General features: G+C 30.5%; 1 pseudogene; it reads right to left on the bottom strand.

The window, feature by feature from the left end:
- Nucleotides 1–11,648: 11,648 nt before the first annotated feature.
- Nucleotides 11,649–19,827, bottom strand: LOC112775909 (E3 ubiquitin ligase PQT3-like; annotated as a pseudogene).
- Nucleotides 19,828–27,120: the final 7,293 nt, after the last annotated feature.

The raw sequence follows: 27,120 nt of genomic DNA, 5'->3' as shown, positions 1-27,120 counted from the left end.
TGACTCAAAATCTGTTCAATCTACACAATTCAGGGTGCACAAAAACCAATAATTAAAAATTAACAATTAAAATTGGAAAATGTGCAATCAAAATAAACCAATCCAGTAGCTAGCTAGTGAATACTTACTCCTGGTAGATGTTGGATAGATAGGGAGAGTGATGCCAAAACCATTTGTGGTTTAATATTTTGGATAAATTCCCTCAAGCTATAATTATGCTTATAATCCAGGGTAGGATTAAAACTGAGTTCCAGTTGATTAGAATATTTCAGAAAAGATATAACAATTTTGAAGTTTCCATAATACTGGCATGATAATAAATTTGGAGCATCTATTGACCTCCCTCGAGCTAGAGCAATGTATTGATAACTCCAAGCATTTGAGCTGTGCACCCAAAATATTAATCTTTTCAGACATAGAACAACACAACAGTGACAAACTCTCCAGGAAATGGAATTTATGAAATAGTTCAACAAACCACTTATCTGTAATGATAGAGCCCTCCAAAAAGAATAAACGCAAACATCTCAAATTTGTGAAACTATCTAAATTCAACTTGAAAGGCGCATAAACATCCAGAGGACAATAACATAAATTCTCAAGATTTGGAGCATCAATATAAACCCCCTGTATTCCTCGAATATCAGCTTCCTTGAGCTTTTCTAGACCATGTAGGAACAATTATCTAACAGGACAAGGTACACTTACAGGGTTATATATATAACAATCATTAACGGTTAAATGTTCAATCAGAGGACAATGAGATATGAGATTCTCAACAATCCCTTCATGCGAAAAGAGTACCTCACATAAATGTAAAATTCTAACTGAGAAAAGCTTGATTGAATGGTTTAGAAATGCTTGTTGGTGGAATCTTATTTTCCCTCTCAACACCAATTTAGTAAGTGATTTGGCTTCAATGACACAAAGTGGAAGGTCATATTCTTGGTCTATAGTGCACCCTTTTGCAACATAGGCAGTAGGGAGGGGGAGGCAAAGCTCAAGTTCCTGGACACCATTTTCGCTGACCATCTTCATCCAAAGATCAACATGATAGGACATTTTCTTATGGTCTACACATTGCATGTTGAGCTTAAATACTTTAATTGCTAAGCCTTGATCAAGAAGCTTCAACAATCTTTTAGTGACATAGTGAATGAGTATATCTTGATTGCTAAACCTAAGAGGATTCTTTAGTAACACATCATGCATACTAAAAAAATCTTTGCTGCAAATGGATAATATGGGAAATGAATACCAAGTGTCCTTCCACTCCTTTGACAAAACACTGGTCCTAGCAGCATCTTTGTATGGCAACCTTGTAAGAATGTCATCTAATATAATAACTTTCGGCAAACTGGTTAATCGGTCCATTCGTTTTCCCTCGGCTACAGACCTACAGTGGTATCCCTGAAGGAGAAGAATAAAAAGAAAAACAGTAATTATTATTCATCTCGCAAGTGAGAGCTGAGAGCTCTAAATGAATATGAATGATTTTCATCTTACCTCTCAAGGTAAAACTTAAAGCTAGGACTCCTAAATCAACATGTCATTGCATCAAAGTTGGGAACTAAAAAAATTGGCCAGTTATACAGAGCACCAAGTTAATTTAATTATGGTATATCACACACTAATTGATTTAGTATTTTTTTTACCACCCCTGAGCATATGAACTAGCTATGATTACAACTTTAACAACTTTTTTCCCAACTCAAAAGTCATTGCAATAAATGAACACAAAGAAAACTATAAAGCTTGATTGGATACTGATGGCAGTGACTAGTAGTGATAAGTTTCTTTCACAGTAAATTTCATTAGAAGCTAACCAAATTTTCACCAATAACTTAATCAAATTATCTACTGTTAGGGAGAGAGAAAGTAAAGGAAGGCTAAGAAAAGGAAGGCTAAGAGTTATTATAGGAAAGTTTTATTTCTATCCGTTGAAATTATAGCATATAACCACTATATAAACGTTTGTAGAATTTCAATTCAATCATCATCAACAATAACAACTACATTCACATTTTCTTTTCATATTATTATTATTATTATTATTATTATTATTATTATTATTATTATTATTATTATTATTATTATTATTATTATTATTATTATTATATTTTATTTCCTTTTCTCTTTAGTAATTATACAGCGAGTGCATTATTGTGAGTAGTGTTCAATTTCATATTACTTTGTAGCTATTAGAAGTCAAAATTCTGCTACAGACTCAACAATTGGTATCAAGAGCCAACGTTATATTATTCATTATTTGAGTGGTAAAATTCAATTTTGAATATAATGGCTTCTACTAGTAGTAATGTCAAAGTAGGCAAATATGAAATCGAGAAGTTCAATGGGAAAAATGATTTTTCCTATTGGAGGATGCAGATGAAAAATCTGCTTATATCACAAAAATTACACAAGGCACTGGCAGGAAAAGAGAAAAAGCCGGAGGAAATGAAAGATGAGGATTGGAAAGAATTAGATCTTGAGGCGCGGACTGCAATAATCTTATGCCTTGAGAGGGATGTTGCTTTTTTGGTAAATGAAGAAGCAACTGCAGCAGGCGTTTGGTTAAAGTTAGAGAGTAACTTCATGACGAAGACTCTTACTAAGAGGATCTACTTAAAATCCAAATTGTATACATGCAAGATGGAGAAAGGCACCTCAATCCGAGAATATATCAATAAGTTTGATAGGATCATATCAAACTTAAAGGATATAGATGTGAAGGTTGATGATGAAGACCAAGCACTCATATTGTTACTTTCATTACCGAAGTCCTATGAAAATCTGGTGCAGACATTGATGCTGGTGGGTGACACTCTGACCATGGATGAGACGAGGGCATCACTTTTAGCGGATGATCTACGTAAGGTTGCTACAAGTGTAATGTCATCTTCAAATGGAAGAGAGTATAATGATCAAGCACAAGGATTGTTCGCGACTAGAGGAATGACTAATGAAAGAGGAAAAGGTAATAAGCGTGGAAAGTCTAGGCCAAAATCTAGACCTCACGCGGAGAGAACATGCTTTAAATGTGGTGAGGCTGGACATTTTAAAACAAATTGTCCAAATAAGAAGATAACTTTCAAGAAACAGAACAACGACAACCCAAAAGAAAAGCAAGAAGCAAGCTACGTCTCAAATGATGAGGAAGATTGTTACTCTGTGACAGAACAATCTTATGAAATCTTCGATAAGTGGATTCTTGATTCAGGAGCCTCTCACCATATGTGTCCAAATAGGAAGTGGTTTACTACCTATGAAAGCATAAATGGTGGCACAGTTTTAATGGGCAATGATCATGCTTGTAAAACTGTGGGATTGGGTACTGTAAGAATCAAGATGCATGATGGTGTCGTAAGAACCTTAAAGGATGTGAGACATATTCCAGACTTGCGGAAAAATCTGATCTTCATAGGTTTGTTAGAGAAAAATGGTTACAAAATAGTTGCAGAAAATGGGGTACTTAAAGTTGTTCGTGGTTCTTTGGTAGTGATGAAAAGAGTTCGTCACGGTAATCTTTATTCTCTTTTGGGGACAACGGTTATAGGTGAGTTAGCAGTTGGAATCGGTGGAAGTAGAGATCAAACAGATTGCACGAGAATATGGCACATGCGGCTTGGACATATGTCAGAGAAAGATCTATCATTGCTTTGTGGACAAGGTTTGCTGAAGAATATGAAGAAACCACAAATGAAATTTTGTGAGCATTGTGTGTATGGAAAGGCACATAGGGTGAAGTTTTCTACAAGCAAGCATAAAAGCAGAGGGTTGTTAGACTACGTGCATACTAATATTTGGGGCCCGGCTAAAGTTACTTCCAAGGGTGGTTCCAGGTATTTTGTTACTTTTGTTGATGATTATTCCAGGTATGTTTGGATTTACTTCCTCAAATATAAGAATGAGGTATTCGATACTTTTAAGCGATGGAGAGCAATAGTTGAAAACCGAACAGGTAGGAAGCTAAAAAATCTACGATCTGATAATGACACAGAGTACACGGATGGGGCTTTCAAGGAGTTCTATGACCGAGAAGGCATTACAAGATACTGGACAGTTAGAGAAACACCACAACAGAATGGAGTTGCCGAACGACTGAATCATACGCTACTTGAGAAGGCAAGGTGTATGCGCTCTAATTCTGGGTTAGGCAGAGAATGGTGGGCAGAATCGGTTGCTACAGCTTGCTACATAGTGAATCGATCCCCACATTCTTCTCTAGATGGAGACACACCTTATAAGGTATGGTCAGGGGAACATGCAGATTACGAGAAACTCAGAGTCTTTGGATGCACATCCTATTATCATGTCAAAGATAATAAGCTTGATGATAGAGCTAAAAAGGCAATCTTTTTGGGTTATCCAAGAGGGGTTCAAGGCTATCGCCTTTGGAGTGTAAATGATTCTAAGTTTGTAATTAGCAGGGATGTTACCTTTGATGAACGATCTACGGTAGCTTTGTCTAAAGATGTGGTGCCAAATGATGGTGATGTTGAAAAAACTTCAAATACTCAAGTGGTGGAGATAGAGTCTAAATACCAACAAATAGACTCTAATAATGTTCAGGTGGAGCATCCTAATGCTACTCAAGATGACGCAGAGGATGAACTTGATCATGAGGAAATTCAGCGAGAAAATGCACATGCATTACAACAGCAGCAGCAGGATTCTTTGACATCTACTAGGCTAAAGAGGAATTATAAATTTGTTCAGAAGTTCGGGTCAGATAAGCCTTTGAGACATTATGGGCAGCTAAACTTGGTAGATTATGCACTCTCAGTGGAGGATGATGAGCCGGTCACCTTCAAACATGCTATCAAAGACAAAGATAGAGAGAGTTGGTTGGTCGCTATGGAGGAAGAGATGCAATCTCTTCATAAGAACAAGACATGGGATGTGGTCCCATTGCCCGTGGAAAAGACTGCAATTGGTTGTAAGTGGGTGTATAAAAGAAAAGAAGATCCTACTAAATCAGATGGTACAAGATTCAAAGCTAGGTTAGTAGCAAAGGGATTTGCACAGAAATAAGGTGTTGATTACAATGAGATATTTTCTCCAGTGGTGAAACACACTTCCATACGGGTGCTTTTAAGTCTTGTCGCTCATGGTGATCTTGAGTTGGAACAACTAGACGTGAAGACTGCATTCTTGCACGGTGACTTAGAGGAAGAAATTTACATGTATCAACCTGAGGGTTTCAATGTTGAGGGTAAAGAAAGTCAGGTATGTCGCTTGAGGAAATCGCTATATGGATTGAAACAATCTCCTCGGCAATGGTATAAGCAATTTGACTCCTTTATGTTAAAACAAGGTTTTTCCAGAAGTAATTATGATTGTTGTGTATACATTCGTAAGCTTCCTGGAGGTGATTATATCTATCTTCTATTGTATGTGGATGACATGCTTATTGCCTCTAAGAGCAAGGTAGAGATAGATATGTTAAAGGTTCAACTTGGTAAAGAATTTGAAACAAAAGACTTGGGTGCTGCACGAAAAATATTAGGCATGGAAATTAAAAGGGAGAGATCAAGCCAAAAATTGTTCTTGAGCCAAAGAGGATATATTGAGCGCGTCATTGAAATATTTGAAATGAAAAATGTTAAATCGGTGGTAACGCCGTTGGCTCCACATTTTAGGCTCTCTGGTAAACAATCTCCCACAACAGCAGAGGATAATGCTTACATGGAAAATGTACCTTATGCTAGTACAGTCGGTAGCCTAATGTATGCTATGGTATTTACATGCCCAGATATTTCACAGGCAGTAAGTGTTGTTAGCAGGTTCATGGCAAACCCGGGTAAGGCACACTGGGAAGCAGTCAAGTGGATATTAAGATACTTGAAGGGCACCATTGACACAGGTTTATACTTTAGTGGAAAATCATGTCAAATCAGCGGCTTTGTTGATTCTGATTATGCTGGTGATCTAGATAGAAGACGTTCTACGACTGGTTATGTATATAAAATACAATGTGCTCCAGTTAGTTGGCGATCGATGTTACAAGCTACAGTGACACTATCTACTACAGAAGCTGAGTACATGGCAGTAGCAGAAGGGGTGAAAGAAGCATTGTGGCTAAGAGGTCTTCTAGATGATTTGGGGTTGAAGCAAGATTGCGTGGATCTGAATTGTGATAGTCAAAGTGCAATTCATTTGGCTAAAAATCAGGTTCATCATGCTCGTACCAAGCATATTGATGTTAGATATCACTTCGTGTGTGATGTTATGGAGAAATGTGACATTTCTCTTATAAAAGTACACACGGATGAAAATCCTGCTGACATGTTGACTAAAGTGGTGTCAGGAAGCAAGTTCCAACATTGTTTGAAATTGCTCAATATTGTTCCATGTTAGGCAGTCATTGTCAAATGATGCAACCGAATACGAATACAATTCTTTGATCGTCCAAAATTTGCGTAGATTTCAAATTGTGAACGAGGTGGAGAATTGTGAGGGAGAGAGAAAGAAAAGGAAGGCTAAGAGTTATTATAGGAAAGTCTTATTTCTATCCGTTGAAATTATAGCATATAACCACTATATAAACGTTTGTAGAATTTCAATTCAATTATCATCAACAATAACAACTACATTCACATCTTCTTTTCATATTATTATTATTATTATTTTATTTTATTTCCTTTTCTCTTTAGTAATTATACAGCGAGTGCATTATTGTGAGTAGTGTTCAATTTCATATTACTTTGTAGCTATTAGAAGTCAAAATTTCGCTGCAGACTCAACATTTACCTATAGCTATCAGATGTTCTTCAATTTGAAAAATGGCTTTGGTTTTTTTCCTACTAGCTCGTAGGTTCCCACGTTTGGTATAAAATCAAATTATATTGCTCCTTTCAACAGAGTAAATCACATAGTAGTCCTGAGATTTACGCGATTATCCAATTTGGTTATCGAGATTCCAATTTCACAATTTTAATCCCCAAATACAGGAATATAATTTGATTTTATACCAAAGGTGGGTGACCTATGAGCTAGTAGGGAAAAAAAAAGTAAAAAACCAAAGCGATTTTTCAAATTGAAGAACATCTGTTGGAAGAAATCACAAGAATATGGAGTCTCACCTTCTGCGGATGATAGTAAAAGAGGAAGTGGCATTCAATTTTAGTTTTTGACAGTCAGAATAGTCAGATTGAGAGTTTTATATGGAGAATGAATCCTCACTATTTTTTTTAACAATTGAGAGAGTTTAAAATAAATTTTAAGTCTACTATAATTTAACTAATAAAACAGCTAAGCCAATATTTAAATCTAATCTAATTTAAAATTGAAAACCATAAAAATTCCAATACTGTAAAAGTAAGTTTGGATTGAAATGAATCTTGTTTTTTTTTCTATAAAAAATCCTAAAATATTAAATTAAATTTTAAATTTAATTTTTAAATTTAATTGAATAGAATCTAAACTAAATCCTATTAGCTTTCTATGGTGGTGAAAGTATTTTAGGATCTAAAAAGACTTGAGTATGAAAAAAATTAGAAGAAATAAAGGAGCTAATTCATAGATATGCTATTTTCACAAAAATTCAAAATTTAAAAATAATACCATATAAAAAACCTGATTTACTGTTATATCGATATATCTTATTATTATTTATCTATTTTTCAGTTATATTGGTATTATTATTATTATTATTATTATTATTATTATTATTATTATTATTATTAAAAAATTGTTTACTATGATATAAAATAAAGATTTTTTTTACCTCACTGCTTCAAAAATACGTGTATATTTTTCTTTACAAGACCAAAATAATTTATTAACTACTTCGACTACAAACAATTTTAATTATTGATTACTATTTATTTACCATTACTAAAGATTTACTAAATTATAACAATTAAATACTATTTAATTTTTTTTTGTGACTAAATACTATTTAATTTAAATTGATATGAATAATTTTAAATATAAATAATTAAAGCATCATAGTTAATAATCATAAATGTATTTAAATTTCAAATGTCAGTCCTTTTAATTTGTCAACTAATTTTATTTTAAAAAATTCATTAAATTTACATGATTGAATAAAAAAAATTTAGAATTTAGATTACTCATTATTAGTTGTAACTATTAATACAATAAAAACTTTTAAATTTTATAAAAATATTTATAACAATTATAAATACACAACAGAATCTTGATTATCAATAAAATTAAAATAATAATTACAACTAAATATTTATTAATTTATTTATAAAGTTCAAAAAATTTTCTCATACTCGTTATTTTCAATCTTATTCATTATTCTAGTTATATCCGTTGCAAAATGTAACAAATGCAATACAAATTTTCAAACTTTATACAAATAAATACAATAGTTATAAAAAAATTCTTATAGCAAAAAATTTTATATTTTATAAAAATATTTATGGTGATAATTTTTTACAAATTTTTTAACTCGTTTTAATTTAAACAAAGTTTCATTCCATCTATAATATCACCACCTACGTGAAATTCATTATACATATAGGGCCAAATTTTCAATTACTATATTTATGATATGGACTCATATAAGACACTAATATAAAATTTGAAACTTAGTTTACAAAGGTACAGCCTCTATTTTTTCTACCAAAGATAAAACTAATTTTAAAATTATTACATAAAGAATATTTTGGTATTTTTATGTTTAATGTGAAAAATTTTACCTTTTAAAAAAATTTAGAGTTATAATATTTTAAAATTAAAAATCAAATTTTAATTTGTAATACAATTAAACAATTTTATAGGTAAAAGGACATTTTTTATTTTTTTATATTTTATAATATCAAATATTATTTATTTATGATTAACAAATTAAATTACTAACTGTTTAACTTATTTAAGTTACAAAAAAAAAAAAAAATAAATTACTAACTTGATGGCACTAAGTATTTGTATGTAAAAGAGGAGATTTTAAATTTCAATCTTTATTTTTCATCTTATGTATATGTATTTTTATAAAAATACAAATTTTATATTAAGCATAGTTATCAGAACTGAATCGGTAATTGATCCGGTCATATAACTGGGTCACTATCTTACTGGTTCAATCGGTGAGTGATTGATTTATCCAGTTGATCCGGTTATAATTAAATAAAAATATAAAATTATAAAAATAAAATTAAAAATTAAATACATATTTTTAAAAATATATTAATAACAATCAAATATCAATTCTTAGATATAATTTATGGTGTAAAAAAAGATAATAAATTAGTCACTAATATAAAATACTTTCTTAATTTAAATAAACGAAAGAAAAAAACAAAAAATAACACAATCAATATCAATATATCAATATTTTATATACTATATATTATTACTTATTTGATATTCATATCAATTCATGTTTAGAAAGATAAAAAAAATTTTACTCATATTTTATTATATATTTAATTTTTGTCACTTAAAATGTTGAGAAGCAAGTTGGCACAGTGACAAGAGGGGAGGTATGGATTCTGGTTGCACCGTATTTGAATCCTCCTTGCATTTATTTTTGAAGTATTTTGGATGGTAGCTCCTACCATGGATTAGCAGCGTGAGGGTCTATCTCTTACCATGGATCGGCGGCACGAGGGTGCGGGTGCATCGTAGACCCACGCGGGTCTAATACAATTTGGAGTGCGAACTAGTTAGTTTTTAACGGATTTGACCATCGTTAATCGGTTCAATAACATCAATTGACTAGATCATTGATTCAATGATTTTTTAGTCGAACCAAACAGTTCAGTTCAATTCTGATACCAATGATATTAAGAGTGTAAGTTTTGCTAATATATTATTTTTTTATTAATTTTAAAAGAATTAAAATTAGACCGTAATCAATATATGTAATAGGGGTGCACAAGACCCAGTCCGGCTCGAAGACCCGGATCGGCTCCGATGACTTCGGGGCTAATTTGGTCTGGCTTCGTTATGGTCCGAAGTTTCAATAGATGGCCCCGGTTATTTATTAAATCGGGTTCGGGCCAAACTTCGGGTCACCCGGCTCGACCCGTTAGACCCGTGTAGTTGTTTGCTACTTAATATTTTGTTGTTATTGGTTGTATGACACTATAAATTATTATTATGATGTTAATCTTGTGTTGATTGTTAACTTTGTTTTAATTGTCTTTTGAACTTTGAATGTTTAATGTGTAATTGATATAATTATTATTATGAAACTTTAAATTATTATTATTAGATTCTAAATTATTATTATGTGAATGTTGCAATGTTATGGAATAATTATTTTCCAAAATTTAGAGGTTCAAAAGATGTAGAATCTAATTTTTGGTGATGTCGTGATAAAGTTGATCAAGACCCGGATTTCACCCGGTTTAGACCCGGTTTAAGTGTGGCCCGAAAGTAACACGATTTCATCGGTCTATGATCGGGTAAGGGTCTCATAAATAGACCCAGTCATTATTTAGGGTCGGGTTCGGGTCACGACAAACCCGACTTCACCCGGCCCCATGTGCACCCCTAATATGTAACCTCTTTGTCTTTAATTACTATATTAATTTAAAATCAAAGAAAGATTGAAATTTTTATTTTAAATATATAAAAAACAATTAAAAGATTGACCATGTTTACTTAATTAATAGAATTATATGAATAATAAATTAAATAATATCATCGTATTATTAATAATTGTATTATTCATGACACATGTAGTTACCATTCTTTATCTACTAATCAATTTAAATATATACAAATTACATAATTTGTAAATAATAATTTTAAATTTGATATTTACTTTCGGTGATAATTTTATTAAAAAATATGAATTAATTATATATTTTTTTGGTAGCAATAAAACAAAGTAAACAAATTAATACCATTTTTCTTTTTTTTTTATCAATATAAAAAATAAAGAGATAATTAATTTTTTATTTAGAATTGATATTTACTTTTTATATATATATATATATATAATAAATTAATTTTATTAAATACGTATTTATCACAAACAAATTCATATTTTTTTCATTAAATTTATACTTACAATTATTAGCATAATTGGGCTATTTTTCAATTCACTCATTATAATTTTATCAATTTAGATGCAGTCTACATAATATTAAAAATTAGTAGAGAAAAATCATCATAAGAACTAATTTATACTTTTTCCATCGTAGACAAATTCTTTATTTTTTTTACACTTAATTGAAAGTAGTTTCCACAAATTTTATGACCAAAACTGGGAATAAATTCATTGATGGCTGGAATTGGCATAAAGAGAAAGTTTTAATAGGAGGAAAAATAAAAAATAAAAAATAATAACAAAATATACATAAACACACATTTTACGTTTATTTTTTATTTTCACTTACCATATCATACACAATAAAACAACAAACACTAACTATACAATAATTTTTTTGACATTACCATCAAAATTATTTTGAATTAGAATTTTATTACTATACATCACATATAAGAACACTGTTACAGGTGAAGTGATGTAAAAAAACCAATTTCTAATAATATTAGTTAAAATAACCAAATGTTAAAAACACTAGAAAAATAGAACTAATAAGAAAACAAATAAAGAATCAATTGCCTAATCAATTATAATCTTAATGATTAGGTTATATAAAATCAACATTTAATATTAAAAAATATTTGTTATTATCGTTACTTTAATATCTATTATCTTGTGTAAAAAATTGTATTTTTTAAATTATTTATTCAAATGCTACAACTTTATAATAAATACTTCTATAACTAAAAGTACAAATACAAAATAACTTATTTACAAATTTTCTTGTATTTTAAAGCTCTTCTTTCAAAAGAACTTATTTAAATAAAGTATCCAAACTGAGCCTATGCAGAGGATGAAGAACTGCTTTTTAGTCTAGGTAGACAACTTGTGCCTTGATGGCCTCCGTGTGAAATGCCGCTCTTCCTGCCTTCATGGTTCCTTCACAGTAGCCTTTCGATGCTGCCTTGAGATGTGCTGAAGATGTGGCAGGGGACCAGCTGAAGCAGCGTAAGTTGTGGGAAAGGCAGATATCTTCCTCTTCTTGGTCATTTCTTCCTCAGCGGAGAAGTTTCTGCGGGAGAAAACACTGGCCTTCTGCTTGCGGTCTGCAGCTGCAGCTGCAGATGATGGTACAGTTGAGGAGGTTTTGGTCATCCGGGAAGAGGATTCTGACCGGTAGTCGCGATGGTGGTGATGGCCTCTTCCTCGATCACGGTGGTCCCTCTGGTCACGATCATGATCATGGTCACGTTCACATTATCCACATGGTAGTCAGCTTTTCTCTTGATAGGACGTGGAGGCGGACGTGGAGACCGATCAGGTGACACACGTTCCGCACGGTGACGATGAGGTTGGGGATGGTGGTACTCACTACTTGGAGGTGCTGGAAGCGATTTCTGCATTAAAAAAAAAACAAAAATTATTGTTTGAAACATGTACGGTTTTAGTTTTTTTAATTATTATTATTAGTAGTTTTTGACATTCCTCTTTGACACCACAATATTCCATGATAATTTCCAATGACAATAATATTACAAATAATAATATGTAAGCAAACATAGCCACACCAATCACGTTTTCTTTCTATATATTAAGGAACCCTAACACAGGACAGAAATATGATCACCCAAATAAATTCAATTAAGGAAGATAGCTTAAGAGTTAAGAGTGACTTGGAGGACAGCATTAAAAGCTCCCTTTCATATTCATTTTCCAAAAACCACTTCATGCCCATAAAGTTTAAACATTTTAGAAGCACTATTGTGCATTCTAGTAATTCAAAAATGGATCTTTGCCAGCATTGCTACATTTTGTACGTTTCAAGCAGCTAACTCATGATAGGTTAGAATTATTCATTCTAACAGCTTATATTAACTAACTCCATCTTGGAACTTAAAAGGAATCAAGCAAGTGAAACATGAGTAACACACTAGTTTCAACGCACATGATACACTTTTTCGCTCAAAACAGATCATTTTAGGACACAGTTTGAGCAGTTTGTGTTTGTTTTTGCTTGGCGCACAAGGTGGCACACTCATCCTTGTTACCCTTGTTACAACTTCTAGACCCTGCATAATATAGACTAGAAGTTTACCTTTCAAAAGGCAGATCTATGACATGACAAGAATGACAAATAAAACATTTAACTGCCACAAAACGGACTAACAATATACTGACCCAAGTTTTTGTTTTATGTTCGAAAAAGAAATAATGCAGTACAGACCATGTATTAGTTATTAAGACCATATAGACAAAAATTAGGAATGTTAAATTTTAATCACTATACCCTGCCCTCATTAGTGGACAACAATTATGAACAGAACCCTTACAACCAGGATAAAAGGCATAAATCTAAGGTGTCATGGGTCAAAGAATATCGAAAAACAATAGTCCATAAATGATTGCTAAAGAGACTCTGAACCCAGAGAGAGCATATAAATTTAATCACATTACTGTTACCATCCAAGTGCAGCAATGCAACTCTAATCTAGTTATACCAATTCCCTTTTAATCAACTTTAAACCAACCGGTGGCTGTTGATTAGAGATATATGGTTCTGGGTGGGCACTGCTCCCTCAACCATTTATGACCAACAAGAATAGTACTCTGTAAAACAAGCAAGACTAACTGCTAAAGACTACTATCATCATTTAAGAAGCCAAAACAGTGAATGGCATCATCTAAAGCAATTACTGTTCAAGCTCGAGGTTCAAGTTTCTACCAAAATTTAGTGGGAAAAACCTAGAAAGGTAAATGATGCATACAAGTCCACAGATAAATAAAGGCAAAATAAGAGAACAAAAAGCACATACAGTTTTTGATTTCATAGGAACATCTCCAATACTGCTCGCTTCCCTACCAAAATCTCGATCTTTGGAGAAATCCCTATTTCATTAAAGAAACAAACTCATTAAAAATGATAATCAAAACAGAAATACCTCGAAAATAACCCACATAAAATTACTTAATTACAAGCAACAAGAACCACAATAACATTGGAAAATTTGGCAACAAAAAATTCATTAGACAACGTCAATAAAGAATAGATTATCTTGTAAACAAAGCTTTTGCTAAGATTAACATGCGACCCTTGTCCTTTATTAACCCAGGAAAAAGGATAGCCGTACCCGCTACAAACCATAACTATTAGAAAGTAAAATTATGTTAAATCGTAAACAAAACAGAGTCAAAATACAGAAGTATTCAAAAGATCACAGACGAGCAATCATGTCTAAAACAGTTATAACTCAGTGGTAACAGACATTTCACTGTTAAGTTTAAATTCCATATATATATATATATATATATATGGGATGACATAGATGTCAGTTTAAATAAAGTTACAGTGATCATAACTATTTGTCTCTTCATTGCATAATCTAATTCATTTTTTGGAATATATCCAATGGCATAAATCCCTTATCTAGAACTTCCGCCCTATTTAGAATTTCATTGCTTAGGTTTTTTCCCCTTCATTTTGAGACTTCCAACAATTATTGAATTCATCATAGAAGATTTTTCTCTTGTTAAAGAGTCTATTCTTTTTCCATCATTTTTAGAGAAGTCAACAAATTGGGTGGCACTCATAACTATTTATAGGATATATATTTTTCGATCCAACTATTGGATCACACTAACAAATAATAAAGATCATCTATAACACATTTTACCAAAATCAAACATTAACAAACATGTAATTGAAGACCTCTTTATCTATGTATATTTTGAACAAACATATTACATTATTTTCAAGTACATATAAGATATAACAAATGATTTTAGATTGACAAAATATTTTTAAGATGATCTATAATATATAAGTTTCTAATCCAATGGTTGATTTTTTTCAAAAACTACACGAATAAAAAGTTGAACAGTGAATATTTACTTAGATCGACACTGGTGTCAATTGATTATATATATATATATATAATAAAATGAATCGCCATCCAGGAGTAATTCTGTTTTACCTATCAATCCGTTTCTCATTTTCACGCTTTCTCCAACCATCGGCTTTCCGAGCTTCAAACTCCTCTCTACTCATAACTGGAGGTGGAACATTCATCCCCAAGCCATACTCAGCAGCAAGATCCCTAAACAATAATTTAGCTTTCTAAAATAGTAATTATCTAAATATGCAAGACAAATTTTGATAATCAAAAAAGGTACATACCTATGAGGTGGAACAACAGGCATCATGTAACCCTGCATGCCAAATGGATCATGAGGCAGACCACCTGCAAATGGCATGTCCAAGGGGCCCAGGCCATAACCCATCATTTGCATCGGGCCACCATATGGTCCCATAAATCCTTCCATACAAGGTTGCATGCCATTCCAGTATGAATTGTAACCAGGTGCTGGGCCCATTGGCATCATGTAGCTCTCAGCCCCAAGGTCGTGTGGGGTTTTCCACTGAAAATCTGCAAGAGATAAAAATAATTTGACATTGTTACAAATAACATAAATAGAGGTAAAAAAAAGACCTCTGTATTGTACTCCTCCCCCGAATGTTCAAGCAGCAATCCGGTTTGCAAAGTTTAATATAAAGGAAAAGTTACAGATACATGTCCAGATTTGAACATAAATATATAGATTCGAATGCAGGAGAGTCGATTTACCATTTGCAGGCAAATGGACTTTCTTCCTTTTTTTCTTCTTTCCTGCAAAGTTGAAATTTGAAACTACAAATGAGATTGTCATCAAAGAAAATAAATTATTATATGTCTTACACACAATGACATGAGCAATCTACATTACCTGCCTCAGCAGAAACCATTTTTTGCTGGACTTCCTCCTCAACCAACTGAGCACTCCCTTGTGAGGCTGGTTCCTTTACACTCGTCGACTCATGTGTAGCTTCACTTACATCAGGCATTCTGGGCTTCACTTGCTCTGATGTTTGCAATGGAGCTGGAGCAGAAACTGTTTTTTTATCATCAACAGTTTGCGGTACATTTGTCATTCCTTCACAAACAAGTGAAACCTTTGGTTCTCCCTTAGATGCAGCCGATGAGGCTGGAGATGGAAGCTTCAGTTGTGGACAACGAGCAGACTCCATATCTGGAAAGGAGGAGAAAACAATTGCAATTTGCATGTTAGTTTCAATAAATTTTTAACCAAATAAAGTCCACGTAAGAGTCACATGATAAATAGTTTCAATAACCTTGAACTCGAAAGGTGCTCCCAGAGTTTTCGGCACTGCTATTGCCTGACTCCAATATACGATAAATAGTATCTCTTAGGGTCTTATTTGGTAAAAGATCATCTGCAAGAATATTTGTTGCACCACATATGCACATGGACTTGGAGATAATATAGTCCCTAATACCTGAAAAGAATTTTCAGAATGATATTTACAAAACTTCATCTGAGATGTTTGTACATCGGGAAGAAATGCTGAGGAGAGATTATATCATCTAAAGCATTCTTTACTTGCTTAATGAAGAATTATAAGCTTAAAAACGTAAGTATTTACTCAAATTCTAAGAACCAGGACTTCTTCAGGAAGACAAAGAAACATACATTTGTCACAAAAGCTTTTAAAACAGCACTTGCTTGTCAGCACAGCATCTTTCATCACATCATTGCACAAGGGGCAGTGGAGCTCAGGTGGTAGATCCCCAACAGAACGTGTGGTGGAAGGTAAACCTTCTATTTCTTTCTCAAAAGCAGCCCTGTTTAGCAGGATTAGGTGAGAAATACAATATTAGTCCTACATATGACAGAATGGAGACGAAGAACCAACATGTACTCACTCATTTGGCTTCAATACAGCTACTGAACCATTTGGTAGAGCATAGGAACCTTGTGGGTTCACCATCAGCATGGATCTCGGAATACCAGTAGGTTGTTTAACTCTCTTGATGTCATAATTTGGATCACCGTTTGTAGGGCAGTGCTGAATAAAATGGCCTACAAAAAAAGTTTAATAAGTAAGCTAAGCATAACCGACAATGCCATCCAGCAATTTAAGCAGATTTAGAGCCCCTTTTTCTCCCTGATAATAATAAGAGTCTAGGAAATACCAGGAACCTTGCACCTGTGACATACATAGCCTTGGGGAGGTGTTTTCCGCTCCAGCCCTGCTCAGTAAGTGAATAAGCATTAGAACAGTAGTATCAAAATCTGTATTCAAAGCAGGCAGTGACTCAAACTTGTATAGAATAGGAAAAGGAGACTCACCAAAACCACGACCACCCCCCATCCGTCCACCCATACCTCTTCCAAAACCTCTACCAGCACCAAAGTCCGATCCTTGACTGCATGCCAAAAGGAAACTTGAATGATGGTAAATAAGAAACAACTGCTCCTCTAGTATAGGTGCTGATTCCAGAATGAGCAATCCCTTCCACCAGAGATTATTGATCATATTATTGCAGGTGAAAAAGAATATGAAGTTACTTATTCGTAATTCATATTCATATTTACAGTCATCATCCCTTTTTATGCTGATTCCAAGAATAAAGAAAGACAACTGAAGGAAAGTGGATAGTTTACTCACCATTGCCAATCCAAGGCAGGAGTATCAATCAAAGCCTTTATCTTACTTTCTTCATCAGCTTTGTTGGTTGGAGGAGCTTCAGGAATTAAGTTGCTTGATTGAATGGGTGGTACATCAGGAATCGCATACAAATCATTTCCAAATTCATCCCAATCTGAATCTTCTGGCTGTCATGTTATGAGAAGGTAAATAAAATAGGAATGAAGTGGAATTGTTTATTAAATAAAACACATGGAAAGCAAAAAGGGACTTACATATTTTACAGCAGATGCATCTTCAGCTGATAAGCTGCTGTTTTCAGGTTCGGCTTCCATAGCCGTATTTTCCACCTTTTTTTGCCTGCAAAAGCCAAGGAAAGTAGCAATTCAACGCAGAATTTTTCTCACAAATCAAAAGGGTAGTTTCTTGGGAAAACTGTGTGACTACAACGTGAAGTATCAAGATGAGAATAGCAAGCCCATGACTGCCCATTTCAAGAACCAACATGCATGATGCATGACAATAGTCCAAAAACCAACAACAGTAGTAAGATTAAAGGTTAGAGATAATACTCTAGTTCAGTAACAATTGGTAAACGTGGCCGACCAGGAACCCGACGAATTAACACTGAGGTATTTTTAGGAATCAGCATTGCTTCATCAAGATATTCTGAAATTCCAAAGAGACAGAGCAGCTATAAAACACTGAATATGCCATTCATCAAGGCAATTATATATATTAACTACCATGCTGCAAATCCTGCAAGGTTTGGGCGCTTGCAATTCCTACAACTAGCTTACATCCTCATTGGAACTCAAATTCTCAACACCCTGGCCTACATTCTAAGCATTTTATCTTTGAGGATTTCCTATTCTCTCGTTGTCTTTTCGTTTGATTTTTGCAATAGAAGAGGTGGAGGCCAATGTTAGTCAAATAAAAAACACTACAAAAACCAAGAATTTCATCGTAAAGTGATTCTGATGTACTGACAGTGTAATCTTATATATTTATTAACCAATAGAATTCATGAGAATTGCCTATTTAACTGTCACTGTCAATCACAACACAACAATTCCCTGATTTTTATTGGACATCAGTGTAAAACAACACTGTCAGTGCGTGAAAATAAAACATCAAACTCAACTTCAACACCATGAACTCCTGAAAGCCAAGACTAGCAAAAATGTTTACTTTGAGAGGAACATGATAAACACTGAAAGTTTAACCACGAAAGCCCTTCTCAAAGGCAAAGAGAATGCAATAGTTCCATATTTTCATTTACACATGGAGTCATGGTATCGCCACCTAAACAGCTATCTGAATGAGAATAACAATAGTTTTAATTAAAAAGTCTCAGAACCAACCTTCATTGGTCTGGGCGTTGGTTACCACGAGATCAAAATCAGTACCCCAGACTAAATGCTTGGATTCAAATATTTTTTCTTTCAATGTTCCAACAGAGATGAAAGGACCGTCCATGGGAATTGAATCATAATCTCTTGCACTCTTAAATTTATAATACACCGCCATCGTATATTTATTCTTTCTATTTAAAAAAAAAAAATTAAGATCAATGATAACAAAAGTACACGATGAATTAAAAGGGCCTATGGAATTCCAAAACTAGAATGGCCCTTGATATTAAATAAATCAAAACAAAACAAACAGTACAATACTATATCCAAATCTCTTTCTTTTTTCCTCTTTTCTCTGTTTTTGTCCTTCACTTGCAAATTACTAGGGTTAAGATCGATCAAATCGAACCGGGCTGAGGCTGAGAGCACGAACACTACTAGAATTCTCTTCTGCCAGCAAAAATCAACGCGGAATCTTGAACTTCTTCACAAAATTCCGTTACGCATTCAGAATCTCCGCTAATTCAGATTCCGTTGCAGCTGCTCTCAATGAAAACCATCACAAATCAGAGTATTCCGAATACGACCGATCCAAGAGAAGAATCTCCGTCGAAGCCCTCTATGGAAACAGAAACCACCGTGGCACCGGCACAGCGACAGTTAGGAGCTGAGAGATGCAATCGTCGAATCGATAGCAGGAAGAACAGCAACAATTTCCGACGGTCGCGCTTCGACAACCGACCCAACTCGGGGAAGAACGTGAAGGAGGCGAAACTGCGAACTCGGAATTGGACGAGCCTCTGCGATCGAAACTCTCGAATGAGAGAATCACGAACAACTCCGCGTGCGGTTGCAGAGCTGGAATCGGAGATCGATGATGGAGGATTGAAGGAGGAGGGGAGAATGATTAATTAGGGTTAGGGTTGGGAAAAGTTTGCCTTTGGGGTGTGGAAAGAGAAGAGCATAATCAAGTGTAGAAAGAATGCAGGGAGATGAAAAGGAGATACAAGTAGGAGGAACAATGAAATAATATTCTTTCCATATATAATTTTGTTAATCTTTTATCTTTTGAAACCAAATTTGTAATTTCCTTTCTTGTAAATTTTGATTTGATATATTTATAATTTGCTTTTACAGATTTTATTTTGTAGAAAATAAAGTTGTTAAATTTTTAAGTTAACTTTTAAATTCTTACAAGTTTACAAATTTAGATTAATAAAATAAATAAATTTAATAATTAAGATTTAAATAAGTTAGAATGAATTTGGGTAAATTTCATAAATTTATATATATATAAATTTGATAACTTTTGAATGTATTATTTTAAATTTATTTTAGCCTCTTAACTATTAAAATATGTAATTTTATAAAAAAAATCTTTAAATTAAAATTTTAAAATAAAAAATATGATATTTAGTTATATCTAATAAATTTTAGTTTTTAATACCACGCATTTATGATTTGTTCAAAGATAAATAATCAGAAAAGAGAAAAAAATATTTAATAAAATAAAATAAAATAAAATTTTATTATTAAGTTTTTATTGTTTAATTGATGTGAAAAAATAAATTAGAAAAGACTTGAAATTATTTTATAGCAAAACATTAATATATAAGTAAAAGAATTTGTATGTTTAAACTTTTAAGTAATCATCAAAATAAATTCAAATATTAAACTCTATAATTTAATTATAAAAATAAATTCAAATTCCATTTAGATGATTTATTTGATTAAATCAAATTTTATAATTTAATTATCAAAATAATAATTTAACAAATATTAAAATACTTATTAATATATGAACTTATAAACTTTACACTAAACAGATAGTAAACAAATCATGTTAAATTTGCCAATTAAAATTGTTATTTAACAATAATTCTCAAAAACATGATAACATGAAGTAATTATCATAATAGTTGCACGCACAACAAAATTTTTGTACTACTTTTTCATTAAAATATCCTATTATTAACAAATATTATATATGATCATTATGACTATAAATAATTATCATATTGTGAGTCAATTTAATAATCATATTTATATGTGTATAATTTAATAAATAAGATATATTAAATTTTTTTAATGAAAATTATTATTATTATTATTATTATTATTGATCTATCTAAATTATTATTAATATTTTTTTAATAAATTCTAAAACATTTATTTCTCAACTTATTATCCAACTTATTATCCATATCATAATGATAAAATTTACATGAAATAATTACATAAATTGTTAATATATATATATATATATATATATGAGTAAATAGCTAAAATCGTCATGAAAGATACTTCGATATCTATTTTGGTCCTCAAAAGGAAAAGTTAATCAAAATCGTCTCCGAAAGATACACGATTGGTCACGTTCCGTCATTTGGATTATGACGTGTCACATTAAGTGCCACGTAACATATGATGACGTGGAGGGCTAATGTCACGTGTCACAAGATGATTGGTTGACGTGTCAGATCAGTGACACCAGTGACACGTGGCATGCCGCGTGGCACTTGGCATGTAAAAAAGTTATTTATAATCAAAATAGTCCTTGAAAGTTCAAATGTAAGTCATTTTCATCCCTAAAATTTTAAAAATTAATCAAATTAGTCCTTATATAATTTTTTTTATTTTTTCTTGATAATATTAAATTTAAAATATTTTTTGACACTACTAATTTTAATAGAAATATAATTGACAATCAAAAAATTAGTAATTGTATCATCTTTTCTTCTTAAAATTTTTTTCAATAAAATTATCTCTCTCCTTTAATTTTTGTCAAAATCTCTCTTATTCTTTTTTATTCTAAAATATTTTTCTTACACTAATACATTTTGCTGGAAAATATATATATACTCAAAATTGAAATGTATGTATTTGTTAACCTAAACAAAGTTAATAAAAATTTATATATCTTTTTTTTTCATTACGGTATTACTTTCATTTAGGTTAACATACATAAATTTTGATTTTGAGCATATAACTTTATTTAGGTTAACAAATACCTATATTTCAATTTTGAGATATATATATATATATATGCGCGCGCAAATATATGAAATATACGGATGTATTTAGCATATTTTTTGGGTCACGCTACACTTTCTATGTTATCTAACAAGGGTTAATTTTGTCCTTTAGGTTTCACTGCACGATAAATTTGTCTAAGACTGCTTGTTCGTACGAGTAATATCATATTCCGTTATTTTAGAGTGCTATACGGGATAATTTTTTTATAATATATGTAGACTCTTCTATTCAGTGTTCAAGCACACGTTCTTTCGGTTGTCAGCTCTATCGTAAACTTTTTTTTAAAGGATTAAAGATTTTTCTTAATATTACAAAAAGAAAATATTTTTGATATTAGTATTAAAAAACAAAAATATTATTTTATTTTTTAAATTATTTAATTATATTAAAAATTAAAATTTGCTGTTTATTTTAAAATATTAAAATTCTAGAAAGAGTTTACTTAAGAAAAAAAAGAAATTGTAATTGTTTAATATAGTTTGACAAATATAGGTTGACAAATTTTTGTTAATAAGAATTTTTTTTAATAAATTAATTAAAGTAATTATTTTTTTAGATATTTTTTGAAATATTTATATTTTTTCTTTTATTAATATACATATCTTTTTAAAATTTAAAATGTTTTAAGAATTATATATCAATAGTTTATTTATTTATTACAATAAGGATTAGAATGGATGGAAAAATAATTTTAAATTGATGTAATATAAATTTTATTATTTTGAATAAAATTAATTGGTCTAATAGAAAAGAAAGACAAGACATATAAAAAAATATTTAATTAAATTTGGTTATAAAAATAATTTAATCGTATAATATTTTTTATTTTTTATTATTTATCTCGTTAGAAATGATAATGATATAAATAATAAAAAATATATATCAATAAATAAATTATTTATTTAAAAAAATGTCTAAAATAAAAAAAAATTAAATCCAATAAAAATGAAAAATAACAAGAATATGTGACAAATTTTTAAGTATTTTATGCAAAAAAATTTATATTAATATATTTATAATTCTATCCCAAATTTATTTTAAATTCCTCTAAATATCATAATCCTTTAAAGACCATTAGATAAAAACAAAGAGGTTACACATATATTAATTACGGTCTAATTTTAATTTTTTCAAAATTAATAAAAAAACAATATATTAACGAAACTTACACCCTTAATATAAAATTTGTATTTTTATAAAAATACATATACATATGATAAAAAATAAAGATTTAAATTTAAAATCATCTCTTTTACATACAAATACTTAGTGCCATCAAGTTAGTAATTTAATTTTAATTGTAACTTAAATAAGTTAAACAGTTAGTAATTTAATTTGTTAATTATAAATAAATAATATTTGATATTATAAAATTAAAAAGAACGTCTTTTTACTTAGGCGAAAGCTAGTGCACTCTAGGCAAAGTAGGGAGTGCAGCACTCTTTAAAAGTTAACCTGTTATCAAAAGTAATTAGGTAAATTAAATTTATTTATTATTGTTATTTTTTTTGTCATGGACTGAAACAAACAAACCGGCACTAACAAAAAAAACTAATTCGCTTGTTTAACACAGGACTATCTTTACACCAGAAAAGTACTCAGAAAAATTTGATCGACTTCCTCCGTTATTCTGTTATTGTTGATGTGATGTCTTCAAGCATTTTCACTGTTTTGTTTGCTAGCAGGTGCTTCCACTATTGTTCTGTCTAGCCACAGATTTTGACGCTTTTGAACCACCCTATTCCACATCTACCATAAATGGACCTTCAAAGTCCGAAAAATTGATGCCATAGAAAAGGAAGACGCTGTCTGTCGCCGCTGCTGGTTGGCTAATTATGTAGAAGAACCCGGTCTCCATGAAGGCCATGATTCTCACATGACAACGCAATCAAAGCACAAAATACATGACAGTTACAACAAGTCCATTATCTTTTATTTCAAATTATCCTCAACGTGTAGGTAATAGAATGAAAAATTAAAATACAATTATATTTAAACAATTATTTGTATTATTTTTTATTAATTTATTCAAAAAATAATTAAATTTTAAAGCTAATTGGTATAAAATATTACAGATATAAAACTAAGAAAAATTTTTATTTGTATAAGAATGAGCCTAATAAATAATTATTTTATTTAATATATAATTAAGAGTATTTCTTTCTTTACCAACGAGTTATAGTTCAAATGACATAGTCTCTATATTCACCTAAGAGTTGGTAAAAAAAGAATACTTTTTTTTATTAACTTTTTTAAACATTAATTATTTATTTTACATACAATATAGAAATAAATGAATATAATATTTATTGAGTAGACGCAGTTACATAAAAAAAATTTATTGTCATAGTATTTGAACCAAAGAAAAAAAGTATTATTTTAAGAAAAATTAATAATATATTTTTAATAATATTCTTAATACAAAATAATAAATTTTAAATATTTTTTAAATAATATATATTAACTAAAATAATATAATTATCCCAAATAATATATTATAAATATAATAAAATGACATATTTCAATAAAAAAATTGTTAATAAAAACTTATATAAAGTTTTGTTTCGCACAAAATAAAATTATTATATGTTTGTTTGCTTTTTATGTTGTATATATGTTTTTTTTAATTAAATTAGTATAATACAAAATCTTTTATCATTCTGTTTATATTTAATGTTTTAATTTTATTTCTCACAAAATAAAATTATATATATATAACACAAAATTTTTTATCATTATGTTTATATTTAATATTATAATTTTATTTCACATAAAACAAAAGTTATTTAAATTTTAATATTATATACATAAATTTTTTAGCATTGTGTTTATATTTAATATTATAATTTTATTTCACACAAAACAAAATTTATTTAAATTTTAATATTATATACACAATATATATTTAATATTATTTTTTTTTAAGATTTTAATATATCTTTTTTTCTAGATTTAGTACATGAATTTTCAACTTATTTTTTATGTATTATTTATTTTAATTCTAAAATCCAATAATTTTTTTTACAGACATGTTGTTTTTAATATTTATATACTATTTTTTTATTTTGAACTTCAGCCCAATACCTGAGACTTACAAAAAAAATCTAAAACTTATCAAAAAATGATTAACCTGATTAACAGGTTACCTTTTTAAATCCAGACCATTCAAATAAAATATAATAAATGAAGAGTTCAGATTTACGAATTCACAAGATGTGCAGCACTCCATACTTAACAAGGAGCGTTTAAGGATGAGCCTTTTACCTATAAAATTGTTTAATTGTATTACAAATTAAAATTTGATTTTTTATTTTAAAATATTGAAACTTCAGATTTTTTTTAAAAAGTAAATATTTTTCACATTAAAGTTTAAACATAAAAATACCAAAATATCCTTTATATAATAATTTTAAAATTAGTTTTGTCTTTAGTAGAAAAAGTAGAGACTGAACCTTTGTAAATTAACGTTTCAAATTTTATATTAGTGCTTTATATGAGTCCATACCATAAATATAATAATTGAAAATTTGGTCCTGTGATGAATTTCAAGTAGGTGGTGTTAGATTTAGCCTATTTTAATATCATAGATGAATAAAACTTTGTTTAAGTTAAAGGGAGTTGAAAAAAATTTGTAAAGAATGATCACCATAAATATTTTTATAAAATATAAAATTTTTTGCTATAAGAATTTTTTTATAACTATTGTACTTATTTGTATAAAATTTGAAATTTTGTATTGCACTTGTTACATTTTGCAATGGATACAATTAGAATAACAAATAAGATTAAAAATAACGAGTACAAGAAAAAATTTTGAACTTTATAAACAAATTAATAAATATTTAGTTGTAATTATTATTTTAATTTTATTGATAATCAAGATTCTGTTGTGTATTTATAATTGTTATAAATATTTTTATAAAATTTAAAAGTTTTTATTGTATTAATAGTTACAACTAATAATGAGTAATCTAAATTCTAAATTTTTTTTATTCAATCATGTAAATTTAATAATTTTTTTAAAATAAAATTAGTTGACAAATTAAAAGCACTGGCATTTGAAATTTAAATACATTTATGATTATTAACTATGATGCTTTAATTATTTATATTTAAAATTATTCATATCAATTTAAATTAAATAGTATTTAATTGTTATAATTTAGTAAATCTTTAGTAATGGTAAATAAGTAGTAATCAATAATTAAAATTGTTTGTAGTCGAAGTAGTTAATAAATTATTTTAGTCTTGTCAAGAAAAATATACACATATTTTTGAAGCAGTGAGGTAAAAAAAATGTTTATTTTATATCATAGTAAACAAATTTTTAATAATAATAATAATAATAATAATAATAATAATAATAATAATAATAATAATAGTATATACCCATTTTGGTCCTCAAAGAATTTCAGACCGGACACTTTAGTTCCCAACTAAAATTAATTACTCGATTGGTCCCTAACAATTAACTCTGTCAGTCATTTAGGTCCTTTACTCCGTTAATTCTAACGGAGGACAAAATAGTCCCTGACAACTCTAACAGGGGACAAAATGGTCCCTGACCTCCTCTGTTCGGAAACGACACTGTTCTCTCCCATTTCCATCATATCTCGCATAACACTAACAGTCTAACACTATAACTTCAAACTACACAATGCACACTCTATAAATTTAATGTCCACAAGACAAAAAATTCTCAACTTATTCTCAACCAATTCATACTCAGGAAACTAATGCCTATGTCTCTCAACTAGTTGTCGTCTTCGATGGATCCCATGAATCCAGACAGCAAGTCTGATTTGTTAACGTCCTTCAGCTTCTTCTTCGAACCAATGTTCAGTAATCGCTTCAGTTTCCATATGAGCGGCAACGGTGACATTGCTCGTTGTAATAGCTTGGATGCGAGGTCGAAGCTGTCTGCCAACTTGGACTCTGGGAAAGAAGGAATGAAGCATTCGGTGTCTATTTCAAATGAGAATTTGCATACGATGTCGAAGGAGAATATTCTCATGATGTCCTAATGTCCAACCGTCTATATTGCTTGCTGGAGAGTGTAGAAAGGCGTGCCCTTGGAATAGTTGTGGAACTTGGTCTTGAAGATGTCGTGGACGTTGTCGGGGTTGGAGGTGATGTTATCAAAGACGTGCAAGTGGATGCTTTTGGTGGGTGGAGTGCAGAGGAGGTGGATGTACCAGTTACAAAGATTTAGGAAATGTGTGGTCCATGACATGTTGAGGTAGGTGCGACACGTGTAACAATTACACCAT

The sequence above is a fragment of the Arachis hypogaea genome, chromosome 19 (genome assembly GCF_003086295.3).
Source record: "Arachis hypogaea cultivar Tifrunner chromosome 19, arahy.Tifrunner.gnm2.J5K5, whole genome shotgun sequence".
NCBI lineage: Eukaryota > Viridiplantae > Streptophyta > Magnoliopsida > Fabales > Fabaceae > Arachis > Arachis hypogaea.
Note: the sequence above shows the minus strand (reverse complement) of the source record. Positions and strands in the feature narration are given on the sequence as shown.